At 41.9% G+C, this 17,847-nt stretch overlaps 1 protein-coding gene across 4 annotated transcripts in view; it reads left to right on the top strand.

Moving 5' to 3' along the window:
- Positions 1-17,847, top strand: part of rbm44 (RNA binding motif protein 44) — a 118,880-nt gene that overhangs the window by 9,773 nt on the left and 91,260 nt on the right. Inside the window, exon 1 of one of the 4 annotated variants that reach the window (XM_063050004.1) lies at positions 7,658-7,776. The exons of the other annotated variants lie outside the window; for them this stretch is intronic. The gene's annotated coding sequence lies outside the window, so the exon portion shown is untranslated. Of the gene's footprint in view, positions 1-7,657; positions 7,777-17,847 lie in introns of those variants that run through there. 4 annotated transcript variants of the gene reach the window in all.

The following is a 17,847-nucleotide window of genomic DNA, read 5'->3' as shown; positions in this document are numbered from 1 at the left end:
AAGGGGCTTCCCTTCCTCCACTATCAACTCTGCTCTTAAACGCATCTCCTCCATTTCACATACATCTGCTCTCACTCCATCCTCCCACCACCCCACTAGGAATAGGGTTCCCCTGGTCCTCACCTACCACCCCACCAGCCTCCGGGTCCAACATATTATTCTCCGTAACTTCCGCCACCTCCAACGGGATCCCACCACTAAGCACATCTTTCCTTCCCCGCCTCTCTCTGCATTCCGCAGGGATCGCTCCCTACACAACTCCCTTGTCCATTCGTCCCCCCCATCCCTCCCCACTGATCTCCCTCCTGGCACTTATCCGTGTAAGCGGAACAAGTGCTACACATGCCCTTACACTTCCTCCCTTACCACCATTCAGGGCCCCAAACAGTCCTTCCAGGTGAGGCATCACTTCACCTGTGAGTCGACTGGGGTGATATACTGCGTCCGGTGCTCCCGATGTGGCCTTTTATATATTGGTGAGACCCGACGCAGACTGGGAGACCGCTTTGCTGAACATCTAAGCTCTGTCCGCCAGAGAAAGCAGGATCTCCCAGTGGCCACACATTTTAATTCCACATCCTATTCCCATTCTGACATGTCTATCCACGGCCTCCTCTACTGTAAAGATGAAGCCACACTCAGGTTGGAGGAACAACACCTTATATTCCGTCTGGGTAGCCTCCAACCTGATGGCATGAACATTGACTTCTCTAACTTCCGCTAAGGCCCCACCTCTCCCTCGTACCCCATCTGTTACTCATTTTTATGCACACATTCTTTCTCTCACTCTCCTTTTTCTCCCTCTGTCCCTCTGAATATACCTCTTGCCCATCCTCTGGGTCACCCCCCCCCGTCTTTCTTCCCGGACCTCCTGTCCCATGATCCTCTCGTATCCCCTTTTGCCTATCACCTGTCCAGCTCTCGGCTCTATCCCTCCCCCTCCTGTCTTCTCCTATCATTTTGCATCTCCCCCTCCCCCTCCCCCTCCAGCTTTCAAATCCCTTACTCACTCTTCCTTCAGTTAGTCCTGACGAAGGGTCTCGGCCTGAAACGTCGACTGTGCCTCTTCCTATAGATGCTGCTTGGCCTGCTGCGTTCACCAGCAACTTTGATGTATGTACCTAGAAACCTTCGTTTTAAATGTACCCAATGGCTTGGTCTCCACAGCCACTTGTGGCAATAAATTCCACAGGCTCACCACCTTCTGGCTAAAGAAATTCCTCCTAATCTCTGTTCTAAAGGGACGTCCTTCTGTTCTGAGACTGTGCCCTCTGGTTCTTGACTCCTCCTATATTCTACTGCTCTCAAAATGGATGCTAACATTGTATTTGTTGTCTTTACTACCAACTCAACCTGCAAGTTAACTGAGGGAATTCTAAAGTAGGACTCCCAAGGATCTTTGCACCTCTGAATATCTTGGGCTCTTAACTTAGTTAGAAGCTTCGTGTGCTGTTCTTTATAAAAGGCCTGTAAATCCAAGGAAATAACATCCACTGGCTTTCTTTTGTATGACCTGCTTGTTACCTCTTCAGAATTCTAGCAGATTTGTCAGGCAAGATCTCACCTTAACAAAACCATGCTGATTTCATCCTTAATAATGGACTCCAAAATCTTGCCAACCATTAAAATCAGGTTAACCAGCCTATAATTTCCTGAAAAAGGACCTAGTGCCTTCCTGCTGTATATGACGCCTAAACTCTTGGGCTTCCAACCAGGTCTAGGTGTTGATTTTAACCAACATTTTGATAACAAACTCCGACATCTTCATCAGGGATGATGCCTAGGCATGTCTGGTCCAGTGGTATGTACGTTTGTATTTGCAGCTCTCGTCAATCATCGCTCCTGATTGGTCCCTCCACCAATCAGTTTTCTGCTTTACCACCTTGTTTAAAATTGTATTCCATTTCTTACTTAGAATGAGACCTTCGTCTTTGTTGAAATTCTTATTCTCTTGTCTTATTTCAGTGATTTCCTTTATCGGGGGTCTGATCAGGTGGCTTCTCAAAAGCCACTGGCGCAACAGTAGTTCTGTGCCATCAAGGGTCAATCCTGTGGTCATTGGGTATGCAAGGTTCTGCTACTACTGATTTCTCCCAGTAACCCAAACGGATACACCTCGTATATTCCTTGATGCAAGTTTCCACCGTGCGCCCGTCTGGCTGATAAACACTGCTCCACGTTCACGGGGAATCCTGTAAACATCAGCCGTCCTGAGTCCTAGGTCATCTTTGACCTGCATAAACTGGGATTATGAGTTTTCTTGTGGTTATTTCTACTTTGATTAACCATGTGAAAACTATTTCGGACCCAGAAAGTCTCCATGAGGAAATGAGACGATTACGCACACCATCCCTACAGAATGGCTACAAGGTGTAGGAAATCAATCAGGCTCTTAAAGTAGGGCTGACAGAAAAACCAGGGAACCTAACAACGAGGAGGAACCCATTGCTACTGCCTGTCTTCCCGTTATTATCACTGTTTCTGGAAGGATTGCCAGGATCTTGAAGAAATACCACATAAATACCATCCACAAACCCATAAAGAAGCTCAAATCCCAGCTTTTGCGAGTCAAAGATGACCTGGGACTCAGGATGATTGGTGGTTACAGGAGCAGCATACATCAGCCGGATGAGATGCACGGTGGAAACCTGCATCATAGGAGCACAGGAGGTGTATCCGTTTGGGTTACCTGGAGAAATCGACAGGTCTAGAACATTGCATATACAATGACCACAGGATTGACTTTGACTGCACAGAACTACTGTGTCACACCAATGGCTTTTGGGACCATCTGGTAAAGGAAGCCACTGAAATAAGACTAAAGAATAAGAATTTCTACAAAGATGAGGGTCTCATTCTAAGTAAGAACTGGAATGTGATTTTAAACAAGGTGGGACAGCGGAAATCTGATTGAGGACTAACCAACTAGGAGAGTCAGACGACAGGAGTTGAGTATATATACCACCAAACTAGACATGCGTAGGCATCATCCCTGATGAAGATGGCAGAGTTTGTCATTGAAACATCAGGAAAATTGACATCTGGACGTGGCTGGAAGCCTGAGAAAGTTTATGCGCTATAATTTCCTGTCTTTTATTTCCCTCCTCAAATGGTGGTTTTAATATTTGTGATTTTCCAGTCCTCTGGGACCCTCCCTGACTACAGTGATTCTTGAAGGACCATTACTAATGTCCCTACAACCTTTTTAGCTATCTCTTTCAGAACTTTGGTGTGTCGTTCTTATAGGCCAGGTGATTTATCAGCCTTTAAGCATTTCAACTTCCCCAGTACCTTCTGCTTAGTAATGGATACAACACTCACCTCTGCCCCCACTCTTGAATTTCTGGCATGTTACTGGGGTTTTCCACTTTGAAAATTGACATAAAATGCTTACTTAGCTCTCCATCATTTCCTGATCCCCATTAGTACTACAGCATAATTTTCAATCTCTCCAAAGTCCACTCTTGCCTCTCGTTGTATATTTAAAAAATAAGCTTTCAGAATCTTATATAGTTTACCTCATATTTCATTTTATTCTCTAACACCTTTTTTTTAAAGTTTTCATCCCAATCTTCTGGCTTCCCACTAATCCTTGCCATAATGTTTGTCTTCTCTTCCAATTTTTTTTTTGTAGTTCATAGCTGTTGATATTCCTTCAGCAGAACCCCTTACCTTGACCTCCCTGTCTCATTGGTATCACCACACTGGAACTTTCCCCTCCCACTCCAAATTCCTTTGCAGGCTAAATGAGTTGTCCTGAATGAGGCACTGGTGATCAACACAGCCGATGGAACTTTCAGTCACAGGCAACAGAGAACTGTAGCTAGTTTCCTGAGTATACTATCTCCAATTACAGGTACACTTCTCTCCCCTTTTTGAATGGCACCTTGAACCGTAGTTCTGTAGTTAGGTTGCTCAATGCATCAGCCCCCACTCTGATCTACATAGGGAACTAGAATCTCAAACCTGATAGACAAATTCAGGGAAGGAGGTTCCTTCAGCACCATCTCCTGGATCCCTACTTTACTCCTGGACTACTTTACTTGCAGTCAAACCTTTTTTTGTCCCTGACAACTGACGAATTTGATTTCGGGTGTGACTGCCTCCTGAAAAACAGTGTTAAGGTACTTCTCCCCTTCTCTTCCCTGATGTGTGAAAGTGTTTGAAGCTCATATTGCAGCTCATCAACTTTGAGCTGGAGTTCCACAAGCAATCAACTGGCAACTGATGTACAAAATACAAAAGTGTCCACTTGCGCCAATATCATGCAACTACAGTACATCACCTGCCTCTGCATCTCTATTTAATTAGATATAATCATTTTACTTGTTAAAATGTATCTACTTACTTTTTTCCAGCACAAACCTTCCAGATTCCTCCCTCTCTCACTAGTACAGTATCTTTGCATCAGTTTGCATTATGATAAGAGATGGTGCAAAGCTGCATAGTATGTGTTAATCTTTACACATTATCTGGTGTGTAAATAAACAAAAATTATGAAAATAGAAGTATGATAAGGAAAGGGTATTGTGGCAGAAAGTTGAGAAAGTGAAATGTATTATCTAAAGAAGAAATGTAGAAAAAAATGACGGTCATGTTGTCTATAAAACAATGCAACTTTTTGCTTTTTGAAACATTTAATCATGTTCGTTTTATAAATTAGTCAAACTTTCATTTTTTCAATATTGTAAATATTCATTTTCTGGTTAATATTCTTTTGGAGGAGGTAGCAAGAAACTCTCAAGTTGCTTGATGTGGAAGGGAGGTGTAGAGAGATGGGACATTGTCCCATTCTCTGAGAATGATGCAGTTGTAGACAGGAAACTATTAAGGTGGCAGAGGGTATCAAATATTGCGGAAGAGGTTGGGAAATAAAAGATCAAGGTAGAAAGAAGTATACTCTGTATGATTAGCGCAGGCTGAAGAGATAGGTTTATTTCTGAATGCCAACTTGTTTTCTCTTTTTCCCAGTTCTAATGAAATATCTAGCACCTGGAATATTTTTTTCTCATTTTGTGCATATTTGCTGAACTGCTAAGTATTTTGTGTTTTTCAGGTTCCTGGTGTGTATTATTTTCATTTAATTACAGATCTGCTAGGATAGTACTGCTTGTAACTCTCAAGGAGGTAGAACAGGGGTAGGCAACCTAAAGCACAAATGATTTTCTAGCATGCATTATTCATTAATTCAAGGCAAAACATAACTAGATGTATTTAAATGGATAATTTCCATATTTCAAGTTTTTTATGGCATTTATCTGGCCCATCGTCCGCTCGTTAATACACAATCCGGCCCACAGAGGCAAAAAGGTTGCCGACCCTGGAGGTAGAAAATACTTTTGTAATTGGATTATTATTGTCACATATACTGAGGTATGGTGGAAAACTTTGTTTGCATTGGCATCCAGACATATTCCATACACAATAACATCAAGGTAATACAAACTATAGTTACAGAGAAAGTGTAATACAAATAGACAAACAAGGAGAAGGGTCATGATATTGTCTGCATGGACTTTACCAAGGCTTTTGACAAAGTCCCACATGATAGGTTGGTCAAGAAGATTCAATCATTTGACATTCAGGATGAAATAGTAAATTGGATTCAATGTTGGCTTAGAGTGAAGCCATAAGTGGTTGCCTCGCGACTGGAAGTCCGTGACTTAGTGCGATGCTACAGGGATTGATACTGGCTCCATTGTTGTTTATCATGTATTAACGACTTGGATGATAATGTGGTAAACTGGATCAGCAAATTGCAAATGACTCCAAGATTGGAGCTGTAGTGGATAGTGATAAAGGCTAACAAAGCTTGTAGCAGGATCTGGACCAGCTGGAATAGTGGGCTGAAAAATGTGAGATGAAATTTAATGCAAACTAGTGTGAGATGTTAGACTTTGGGAAGACAAACCAGGATAAAACTTATATAGTTAACAGTGGGGCACTGAACACTGATAGAACAGAGGGATTTGGGAATACAGACTCATAATCCTTGGAAGTAGCATCATAGATAGATAGTCATACAGAGTTTTTGGCATGTTGGTCTTCATAAATCCAAGTTGAGTACAAAGTTCGAGCATGAAGATTGAGTACAAAAGTTGGGATGTTATGTTGAAGTTCTATAAGACATTGATGAGGCCACATTTGAAGTACTGTGTTCAGTTCTGGTCACCTATCATGTCAGTGAAATTGAGAGAGTACAGAGAAGATTTACAAGGATGTTGTCAGAACTTGAGAGCCTGAGTTACAGGAAGAGGTTGAATAGGTAAGGACTCTATTCCCTGGAGCGTAGGAGAATGAGGGAAGACCTAATACAAAATTACAATATATAAGATAAGGTTAATGCAAACAGGCTTTTTCCATTGAAGTTGGGTGAAATTAGAACCAGAGGTCATAAGTTAAGGGTGAAAGGTGAAATAGCGAAGGGGATCCTAAGGGGAACTACTTACTCAGAGGCTGGTACAAGTGGAACAAACTGCCAGTGGTGGAGACGGGTTCAATTTCAACACTTGCAAGTTTGAATAAGTACATGGATAGGAGAGGTATGGAGGGCTATGGTCCAGGTGCGGTTCATTGGGACTAAGCAGAATAACAGTTTGGCATGGACTAGATGGGCTGAAGAGCCTGTTTCTGTGCTGTAGTGCTCTCTGACTCTGACAAGGTAGATTGAAAGATCAAGGCTCCACTTTCTTTGCACAAGAGGTCCATTCAAGTTGTAACAGTGGTATAGAAGCTGTCTCTGAGTTTAATGGTATATGTTTCAAGCTTTTGTATCTTCTGCCCAGTGGAAGAAAGAAAGAGAGAATGACCAGAGTCAGGGGGATCATTGATAATGTTAGCTACTTTCCAGAGACAACAGAAATTATGCATAGAGTCCATGGAGGGGATATGGCTGTGTTTACAATTCTCCGCAATTTCTTGCAGTCTTGGGCAGAGCAGTTGCCATACCAAGCTGTGTTGCAACTGAATGCCTTTGTTTGGTGCCTTTGTAAAAATTGGTGTGGATTATTAGACACATGCCGAATTTCCTTAGCCTTTTGAAGAGGTTAGGATGTTCTCTTGGCTATAGTACTTACATGGATTTCCATAATATTACTCTGTCCCACTTCCTGAAGTCAGTCATCAGTTCTTTTGTTTTGCTAATATTGAGTTTCTTCCTGCAGCTGCAGTTTTACCAAAGATTGGAGCACAAAGGTTGATCAAAACTCAAAGCTTGATAGCTGAGGCCCAGAGTTGGTAGACTGGCCATGTGTGTGGGTGGGATGGAAGAAAGGGGCTTGCTTTGCTGTTGTTGATTTGTCGTGTTCTGTGTTGTTGTGCCAAACATCACAGGCATGCTAAATTGGTACCGGAATGTGTAGCACACACTTGCAGGTTGCTCCTAGCACATCCTTTGGTGCGTCAGTTGTTAATGCAAAAAATGTATTTCATTGTATGTTTTGATGTACATGTGATAAGTAAATCTGAATCGAAATCCAGAATAGTTTTTCAAAATAATTCATAAGGAGCATTTTGGAATTTTGTAGTTTGTTTTAGTCTTTTGTGTTTGAATGTTTTTTGGACCATTGTTGGGCTAGAGGGCAAGATTTATTGAGCTTGGCAACAACTCAGAGTTAATTTCATACATATATTATCTTTGCATTTAGGACAGGAATGTCTGCATTTTACTGCATTTGGCTTTGTGGAAGTGCAGCTACTTCAATGTATTAAGTACAAGAAAATGTAAGAACTGTAGTGAACTAATGAAAGGTGCAGAGCAGTCTCTATATTCAAAAGGTATGTATTTGAACTTTTCAGAGCAATCATTAAAGTCATACAGAATGCTGGACTGCACTCAGTGATAATGACTATAACAGTTCAGCCAGGATTATTGGAAAAAAATGACCATTTGAGTTGTTCACATGATGATTGGTAATATTCATAGTCATAGTCCTACTTTATTGATTCTGAGGGAAATTGATCTTCGTTACAGTGCCCCAACCAAGAATAGAGTATAAATATATCAATATAAAACCATAAATAATTAAATAGTAATATGTAAATTATGCCAGGAAATAAGTCCAGGACCAGCCTATTGGCTCAGGGTGTCTGACCCTCCAAGGGAGGAGTTGTAAAGTTTGATGGCCACAGACTTCCTATGACGCTCTGTGTGGCATCTCGGTGGAATGAGTCTCTGGCTGAATGTACTCCTGTGCCCAACCAGTACATTATGTAGTGGATGGGAGACATTGTCCAAGATGGCATGCAACTTGGACAGCATCCTCTTTTCAGACACCACTGTCAGAGTCCAGCTCCATCCCCACAACATCACTGGCCTTACGAATGAGTTTGTTGATTCTGTTGGTGTCTGCTACCCTCAGCCCGCTGCCCCAGCACACAACAGCAAACATGATCGCACTGGCCACCACAGACTGGTAGAACATCCTCAGCATCGTCCGGCAGATGTTAAAGGACCTCAGTCTCCTCAGGAAATAGAGACGGCTCTGACCCTTCTTGTAGACAGCCTCAGTGTTCTTTGACCAGTCCAGTTTATTGTCAATTCGTATCCCCAGGTATTTGTAATCCTCCACCATGTCCACACTGACCCCCTGGATGGAAACAGGGGTCACCGGTGCCTTAGCCCTCCTCAGCTCCACCACCAGCTCCTTAGTCTTTTCCAATGTGGTTTACTGCAGGTTACAAAAAGCTGTAAGGTGGATTCCAGACTTAAAATACTGTGCGAATAGAGTATTTCATGCATTTTGTATGTCATTTTATGCATTCTGTTTGGGCTAAGGTTTCTTCAAAGAAACAGAGGTTTTTGAATTTCCTTAACTAAATCCTTGTTGATTTACTAGATTTACTATTTATTAGTTTAATGCTTAATAATCTTCCATTTTACTGCTGATCTATTTCATCATTTTATTTACCTCCACCCACCTCTAAACATTGCATCACTGTTTGTGTCCTTTTGAGGTATTTCCAGAGGCTGCCAATGGCTTCTTTCAAGTATGGTTAACAGTCATTTAGCCACTTTGGTGTAAGAGAGTTTAGCAGCAGCACAGTACAGGCCTTTTGGCCCATGATATTGTGCCAGTCCTTTAACCTACTCTAAGATCAATCTAACCCTTCTCTCCAACATAGCTCTCCATTTTTCTTTCAAGCCTGTTCCTATTTAAGAGCCTCTTAAATGTCCCTTATATACAGTATCTGTCACCTCCACAATATATTACAGCCCCACCCTCAGTCACCATCATTACCTCCTCGACAAACTCAATCAAGTTAGTAAAACATGATCTGCCCCACCCAAAGCCATACTGACTGTCCCCAAGTTTAAATTTAATTGTCATTCAACCATACACATGAATATAACCAAACGAAACAGCGTTTTGTTGTAAGTAAACCACATTTCTCCAAATGCTTGGAAATCCTATTCCCAAGAATCCTCCCCAGTTGCTTTCCCTGCCACCGATGTGAGACTCATCAGTCCGTAGTTACCAGGATTATCCTTTTTTCTCTCCTTGAATAGTGGAACAACATCTGCTGCTAGCTATTGCTGTAAACCAATATTGTGTGGTGGAAATCCTTGGGCTTTTGAACTAATATTCCCTGGAAGACAAGGTATTTGATGTCTGTTTTTGGCTAAGAGAAGTCATATGAACCCAGCTTAATCTCTTTAACAAGTCAGCTCAGCTTGCACAATTTTCATGGCATCTAACAATGAGTCCAACTTGCTCTGGAAGGTAGCAAGCTATTAAACATAAAGTGTGCATGGTTGAATGACAATTAAACTTAAGGTACAATTTGACTGGATGTCTAAGATCAAGAATTTTCCTCTCCCCTGAATAGATCTGAAAGATTAGCATTGCACTCATTTCTTTTGCATTTAGCTATCAATGTCACTGGGTTAAATACTATGTTTTCACTATTGTTTATGCTACATTAAAGAATAGACTGAGTGTATTGTTGCTGATATAAAGGCAGGTGAATAGACAGGTTATGAAAAAGGTGGAAAGATTTTGCCGAGGTATAGTATGGGCAAAATATTAGCCTGTGCAAAACAACTTCAGGAAATGAGGTAATTCATTTTGTTAAGATGAATAGAAAAACTATTATTTAGATGGAGAGAGAATACATAATGTAGAGGGATCTAGATATGAGAGCACAGGAAATAAAGCTATATTCCAATGCAAAGCAAATGGATTATACAAGTAGGGAACACTCTATTTTAGAGTTGTAGGTGGCATTAGTGAGACCACACCTGGAGTAGTGAGAGCAGTTATTATGTCCCTATTTGAAGAAAAATGCATAGATTCATAGCAGTTCAGAAAAAAAATTGCCTAGTTGATTCCTACATTGATGACTTGGTTTATGAGAAAAGGTTATGCAAACTGGACCTATACTCAGATTAGGAGAATGGGAAGGGATTATACTGAAACATCTAAGATCCTGAGGGGCTTAACAAAGTGGAGGCTGAGAGTTTGATTTCTGTGGAGTGTCGTTTTAGCCTAACTAAAATGGAAATGAGAAGGAATTTTACGTTAGTATTGTGACTCTTGATGACCTTCAGCTCTTGTTTTCTCTTTTCTTGTTTTTAAAATGCCCCAAAGAAATATGTAACCTGTTTCAGAATGCAAACTTCTTTATGAATTTTAAGGAATGATATGCCTTTCCATAGTACTGAGAACTCTAGCAATGACTTGTTTTATTAGTAAATAGCAGGTGACAGTTTATCAAGAGTGATTCATCTACTTTATACTTTATTGTCGCCAAACAATTGATACTAGAATGTACAATCATCACAGCAATATTTGATTCTGCACTTCCCGCTCCCTGGATTACAAATCGATAGTAAATATTAAAAATTTAAATTATAAATTATAAAAATGCAATATATATCCTGAAATTTTTTTTCTTCGCAAACATCCATGAAATCAGAGGATTGCCCCAAAGAATGAATAACAGGTAAAACGTTAGAACCTCAAAGCTCCCCACAGATCCCCCCTCCAACGCACAAGCAGCAGCAAGGCAATGACACCCCCACCCCCAGAAAAGCATCAGCACCCTCCGCCGAGCACACAAGCATGCAGCAAAGCATCAATAAAGATACAAACTTGCAGTATACCAAAAACTACTCGTTCACCCAGTAATTCGACATACAACAGGCTCTCTCTCTCTCCTCTAATAAAGGAAAATGAGATGTCCCCATTTCACAGTGAGACGGGAGACATCTTTTGCATTGCTTTTTCCAAGCTCTGCGCCCAGAGAGTCGGCATTAAAAAGGCACAGCTCTCCAGACACACTACCCCCAGCAGATAACCCATTGTTCCCAGTGTTCCAGGTTCTCCCACAATGCTTCAGTCAGGGCACTGGCCTAGAATCAACACGTCTCCAGAGCCATGAAACTCCGAAACCCTGAAGGCGCACTCATCTTCCAGGCCGAGTCTGCAAAAGCTTTTCCTTGATCACTCTATAGTCTATTTTTTATCCATGTTGATGTCCCAGATACTCACGTTTCATATTCATCCATTGGTTATATTGTATCCTGCTAGCTCTATTGCACCTTTCTTTATGTTTAATGTTCTGCATTTATCCAATCCAAAGTTCATGTTTATATCTTTGGAAAATAGGTTTACTATTTGAATTAATTGCTTTATCTTAACTGATGAAGGAGCATATAATTTCAAATTATCCATGTATAAAAGGTGCAGCTCATTTGGTTGTTTTTGATGTGATACCCAATTATTGTCTAATTCAGTAAATTAGAAAGCAGGCTTAAAGCTAGACAGAACCATAGTGGACTTAGAGAGCTACTGTTAAGATTTTTTTTGTATTTGCAGTTTGTTATCTATTGCCAATTGGTTGTCAGTCTTGTGTGCAGTTTTTTTTTATTGATTCTATTATATTTCTTGTGCAACTGTGAATGACTGCAAGAAAATGATTATCAGGGTAGTGAATGGTGGCGTACATGTACTTCAATAATAAATTCACTTTGAACTAGAGGCTTTTAAAATTTCCTGCTTGCAATTATGTATATAGTGCCTACCAAACCATTGCCAGCATTTCATGAAAAAAAAATTCATATAAGTGACTATTTAAATTTTTTTGGATGGCATTACTGAAAGAGCATTTAGACCATATAATTTGTATTTGCTGCATTTACAAATAGAGCCCACACTTTATTAATTTTGTGATGTATTTTGTGCATTTACCACATTTAAGATCCTGTGTAGATATAAACTGTTAAATGTCAGTCAGTACCAGAAAGTATCAGTTATTGCCATCTTAAATTGCCCATCACTTCATCAGGACTCATGAGGGTCTCGGCCTAAAACATTGATTGTTTGCTCTTTTCCATAGATATTACCTGACCTGCTGAGTTCTTCCAGTTTTTTGTGTTTGTTGCTGTGCTCTCATCTGTACCCTACAAATGTGTTGTATTATCAGTATCACATGAGGTTCTGCAGATCAACACACGCTTGATGAAGGGTCTCAACCTGAAACATTGATTATTTATTCCTCTCTACAGGTGCAGTCTGGCTTGCTGAGCTCCCCCAGCATTTTCTCAGTGTTGTTGCATTATCAAAGTCGAGTTTATTGTCAATCCCCTATCTATTTCTGGTTCCATCTACTGTCCACCTCTCCCTTAATGGTTCCAATTATGACTTCCTTTATCAGATTTCAGGATTGGTAACCTGTTGTGTTCCTACTCATCTCTCTCCAGCAGCTGTCTCCAATCATCATACTCTGTTCCCCCCACCTCACTCCATATGCCTCATTTTTCCTCTTCTACCTGCCTGTCACTTTACCCTTCCTTAGTATCCCAGTCACTTTGGACTACTGCTTCATCACTCCCCTTCTCTTTATACTGGCCATTTCACCTTGGGCTCACAATGGCTTTCCTACCACATGCTGTTTGACCTGCTGAGTTCCTGTAATAGATTCTGTTGCTCCAGATTCCAGCATCCGTATCTTTTTATGTTTCCTAAGTATTTCAAATGCTCAGTTCTTCATGGTTAATAGGAAGGAAGGTCTTTAACATTTTAGATCATGATTACAATAAATTTAGGGAACAATCAAGTTGTGCTTTCAGAAGTTTAATGAGAGCTGATTGAAAGATTTTTGGTGTTAGGACACTTCTTAACTCATTGTGCTTGAATACCACTGTTGCCAAAGTTCTCTTGCATAGTGAAGTTCCTAATTTGGAGTTATGTAGCACAGAAATAGGCACTTCTGCCTACCATGTCTGTGACAGTCATCAAGTGTCTACTCATCTTATTTACCAGCACTCGATCTGTAGCCTTTTATGCCTCAACATTTGCTTCCGTGGTTACAATTGGTTTTGGTTTATTACTGTCACATGTATCAAGATACAGTGAAAAGCTTGTCTTGTGTACTGGTCATACAGATGAAGTCATTACCCAATGCATTTTATGTGAGGTTGAGAGCCTCCATCAGTCAGAGTTAACCATGGATATTGTGCCCTAGCTGTCTAGATATGCAAGCCTGGGCAGTACAATATGGAGAGCAAGCTGTTGCTCATGTAGCAAGCTCCCCTTCTCCATGTATCTGATGAACCCAAAGGAACGGCAGAGACCGATACAGTTTGGTACCAGCAACGTCACACGAGTTGCCAATCAACACTGAATACAATGTAGGACTGCCTTAAGGACCCCAGCACTGGCTTTTTCCCTTCGGGATTTACTCCCGAGGCCTTCCCCATGAGTGTGCATAGCCACAAGGCAGCAGAGGTTTGAGATCAGAGTTTTCCTTCTAGATGAGCTGCCAACCACAGCTAATGAGCCCCATCTGCCCGAAGCAACTGGTTTTAAGGCACCAGTAACCTGCCTTTGATACTGATCAACAGGAAAGACTCTTTCATGCCAAAGTGAAAACAAATTTCTACAAATTGGTCTAAATTTATTATCATTATTAAACACAATCAGTTCTTGGTCATGCGATGCCAAAACCTCTTCAACATCATATTCGTCAGCTTCCACAAGCCAAACTCACATTGTCCTTACTTCATTCACCACGATCAAAATGCTTAATTATGTCTAGTTTTACGCTAAGTGTAACGCCCTAACGAGCTCTTTTAGGCTTTTCCGACACCTTAGAACTCATCTTGCAAACAGCTGCTCACAGGCACGTGTTTAAGCCAAGCCGGCGAGAATGCTGTTCCGAATCCGGGGGAGGGCGGCTGTTCGGGGCGGTCACTGCCTTTTATCACGCGCTGATTTTTTTCGGAACAGTGAAAACACCTGTTAGCAAAAACAGGGAACTAATGTAGGTCTTTCGTAACAGTGAGGTTTCGTAAAGCGAACGTTCGAAAAGCGGGGGACACCTGTATAGCAGACATCATGAGCTCAGGTGCTCAAAAGGGACAGATTGCGAAGTATATACTCTGCTGTTTTAAGTATGTGCTGTTTAACTGGTACCAATCTTTTATATTTTGCATAGTGTGGGAATTAGTGTGGAGATATTTCAGGGAGAGGTTTTACCCAGATATATCTGTTAGGATGGCACCTATTGAGATGTTCAAATAATGAGGGCACTGTTCTTGGAATAGACATCCTAAGGAAAGCAGGGGCTGTTACAGATTCAGGAAAGGGAGAAATAACATGGACAAGTCAGGGGCAGCGAACATGCACAACCAATAGAATACACCAGCAGTCCCCAACCACCGGGCCACGGACCGGTACTGGGCCGCAGAGCATGCACTACCGGGCCGGAGGAAACGATATGATTTGGTGATAGGTGTCAGCTGCACCTTTCCTCATTCCCTGTCATGGCCACTGTTGAGCCATTACGCATGCTAGGTCATTACCCGCGCGTCATCCATTTCAGCGCGGGAAGAAGATCAACTCCTCGAGCTTGCAGATGACGGCGGGCTGAATAGTATGTTTGACATAACATCTCTGCTGGCATTCCGGATCAAAGTCAAGGCTGAATATCCTGAGATAGCTACGGAAATACTGAAAACGTTGCTTCCATTTCCATGTATCTCTCCAATGAATGCAATGAGAACTAAATTGCGGAATAGACTGGACATAAGGAACCCATTCGAGTATCGCTGTCTCTCGTCACCCTTCGATAGGACCGTCTTGTTGCAGGAAAACAATCCCAGGGCTCCCACTGTTTCAACAATATTGGTGTGTTGCAATGATTTTATATGTTCATACGGGGGAAATATGTGCTGCGTGTTTAATATCCAAATGATACTTAAAATGTTATGATGCTATTGACTTATATAACTATATAACAATTACAGCACGGAAACAGGCCATCTCTGCCCTTCTAGTCCGTGCTGAACGCTACTCTCACCTAGTCCCACCGACCTGCACTCAGCCCATAACCCTCCATTCCTTTCCTGTCCATATACCTATCCAATTTTTATTTAAATGATAATATCGAACCTGCCTCTACCACTTCTACTGGAAGTTCGCTCAACATTTACTTCAAGCTCCCCTGTCCTCCACTGATAATTGACTTATCACTATATTCATGCGAGGAAAATATGCGCTGTGTGTTTAATATTAAATTTGTTAGATAAACCCTTTTAGAAACGAAATTGAGTGTATTAGCTAATTATCATCTGTATTCCAGTCGTGATTAACACCCCCCCCCGAAAAGAATCGCCAAAAACGATTTGTGGAAGAAAATCGTACACGCATGCGCAAGTTACGCATGTGCACTGGTGCCCGCACAAGGCTTCATGGTCATTGTAGTCTTGGGGTAAACCCAGCGTATTTGACTGCTACTCTTGTCCGTTGGCAACGCCACCCCCCCCCCCCCCCCCAGTCGGCCGGTCCACAAGAATATTGTCAATATGGAACCGGTCCGCAGTGCGAAAAAGGTTGGGGACCCCTGGATACACAACCTGGCTAGCACTGTCACAGCTGCCCCGATTATTAGAGACTGGAGCCAACAGTTCCCAGCAGTGTGGGGTAGACACAAGCAGGATTGTGGTCGAGTAAAGATAAACACAGTTAAAATAGAGGAAGGTCTGTATAAACCTTATAAAAACTGATGCACTGACCGCTGTTCAGGATAAAGTGAAGGAACTAAAACACCAGAGGATACTCAGAGAGACTGCGGCAACTACTAACTTGGCTATATGGCCAGTAAAGAAGCCCAGTGGATCATACCCATTAACAATAGGCTATACCACCCTTAAGACCGTACCCAGTTTGCAACAATCCTGAACGGCCTACCTATAGAACATGAAGTTTTTCCAGTCCCTCCAAGGGCAGACGTTACTGCGAATAAGGCAGCAGAGGACCACAGATGGTACTTTTAACAAGTGACACTTGTGTCTGTGTGCAGACTCAGCAAGGCAGGCAGTGAAAACACTGGACTCGGGTTAAAGCATATGACTCACCCTCTTGTTGCTCCCGTACACCGAGTGGGAGAACAAGTGTACCCAGTAACCATGTAATTACAGAGAACCTAAGAAATGAACACCAGCCAGCCACGCTAGACCTGACCACAGCCGATGAAAACATACCTGGGGAAAATGCAAAGGCAGAATACACCGAGAGCTTGATAGAAACCCGTGAATAGCATGCTAAAGTGTGATGGTGATGGTACTCTGTAATGAAGGCTGGTTTCTGAAGGTAAATGATTAGTTTAATACCGTAGAACAGAAAAGATATTGGAAAATAGATGGGGAGGAATTTTAAGTTAAAACAGAGACAGCAAGTTCCGTAACTTTGATGGCATTTCAGACTGAGTAAGACTGTACACGGCATCTGAAGGTAGTCACCCCAAGTCTGAATGAGTAAATACAAATGAGCTGGGCCCTTTCAGCAGTCAGGCCAGTGATCCACTGGACAGTTCGGAAGGGGGTGCCACCAGGGAGAGGTCCTTCCAGTCATTTACATAGAGACCACCTTAACTGCTTCCTGTACATCGATGAGAGGGCCTGTGGGCCTCATGCGTTTACCTTGCTGGTAACCCTGGAAAGAGAGAGTTTTAGTGATCAGAGAATGAAGGGGTGAAGACAAGGAATGTGATTAAGCTGCAATCGGCCTTCAGGGAAAGAGCCAACATGCACACGAAAGAAGCTGCATTTCTAAAGACTTGTTCAAATTTCTGGAACAACCTCTCTGCTTAGCATTTGGTAGGTAGCGATATGTATTGTGGATTTAATCTGGAACAACAGATTCCTAAAAATTGTAAATCCCAGTCCAGACAGTGGTATGGATGCGAATGCTAGGGTAGATATTGAGGCACACAAAATTGGGAGAAATTTTTGAGGCGGGGTGTTTTTGTTGCCCTATTTGAGTAGATCCTCCTTGGTTGGCCTTTCCTGGTTTTCGTCCCGGAGGGAGTCTTGGAGTGATTTTTGGGTTTAGGTCATTTACATTTAGCAAATGGCTTTGCCTTCCAGTCTTCTGCCTTTGAATATGTATTGTGGATTTAATTTGGAACAACAGATTCCTAAAAACTGTAAATCCCAGTCCAGACAGTGGTATGGATGCGAATCAGGTGGCGTGTAGTTTCAAAAGAAAGCATTGTCTATACTTTGTAATTATGGAGTTGTCCTTTGATATTTGGCACCATAAAATATCAAGCCCACGTTGGGCCAGCGACCTTTCCACCAAAAGCATCTCCATATGATGTCTGCTGTACCTTGTTTTTTCAAATAAGGAAGCTGCTTTGTATCTACCAGTAATTTTCTCCGGCAATTTCATTCATGCAACAACAGACTGCATCAGGTTTTCGTCCAGGATTTCCCTGTACCCTGTATTTTGCTGCATTCATTTTACCCTCCACCTTTACAAGGCTTCCAGGGCCTGCTGCAGTGAAGCATCCCCACAGCATGATGCAACCATCACCATGTTTCATAGTAGGGATGGTGTGTTT

This window comes from Mobula hypostoma, chromosome 6, assembly GCF_963921235.1.
Source record: "Mobula hypostoma chromosome 6, sMobHyp1.1, whole genome shotgun sequence".
Lineage (NCBI taxonomy): Eukaryota > Metazoa > Chordata > Chondrichthyes > Myliobatiformes > Myliobatidae > Mobula > Mobula hypostoma.
The sequence above is the reverse complement of the archived record's forward strand: the minus strand, read 5'-3'. Positions and strand labels throughout refer to the sequence as shown.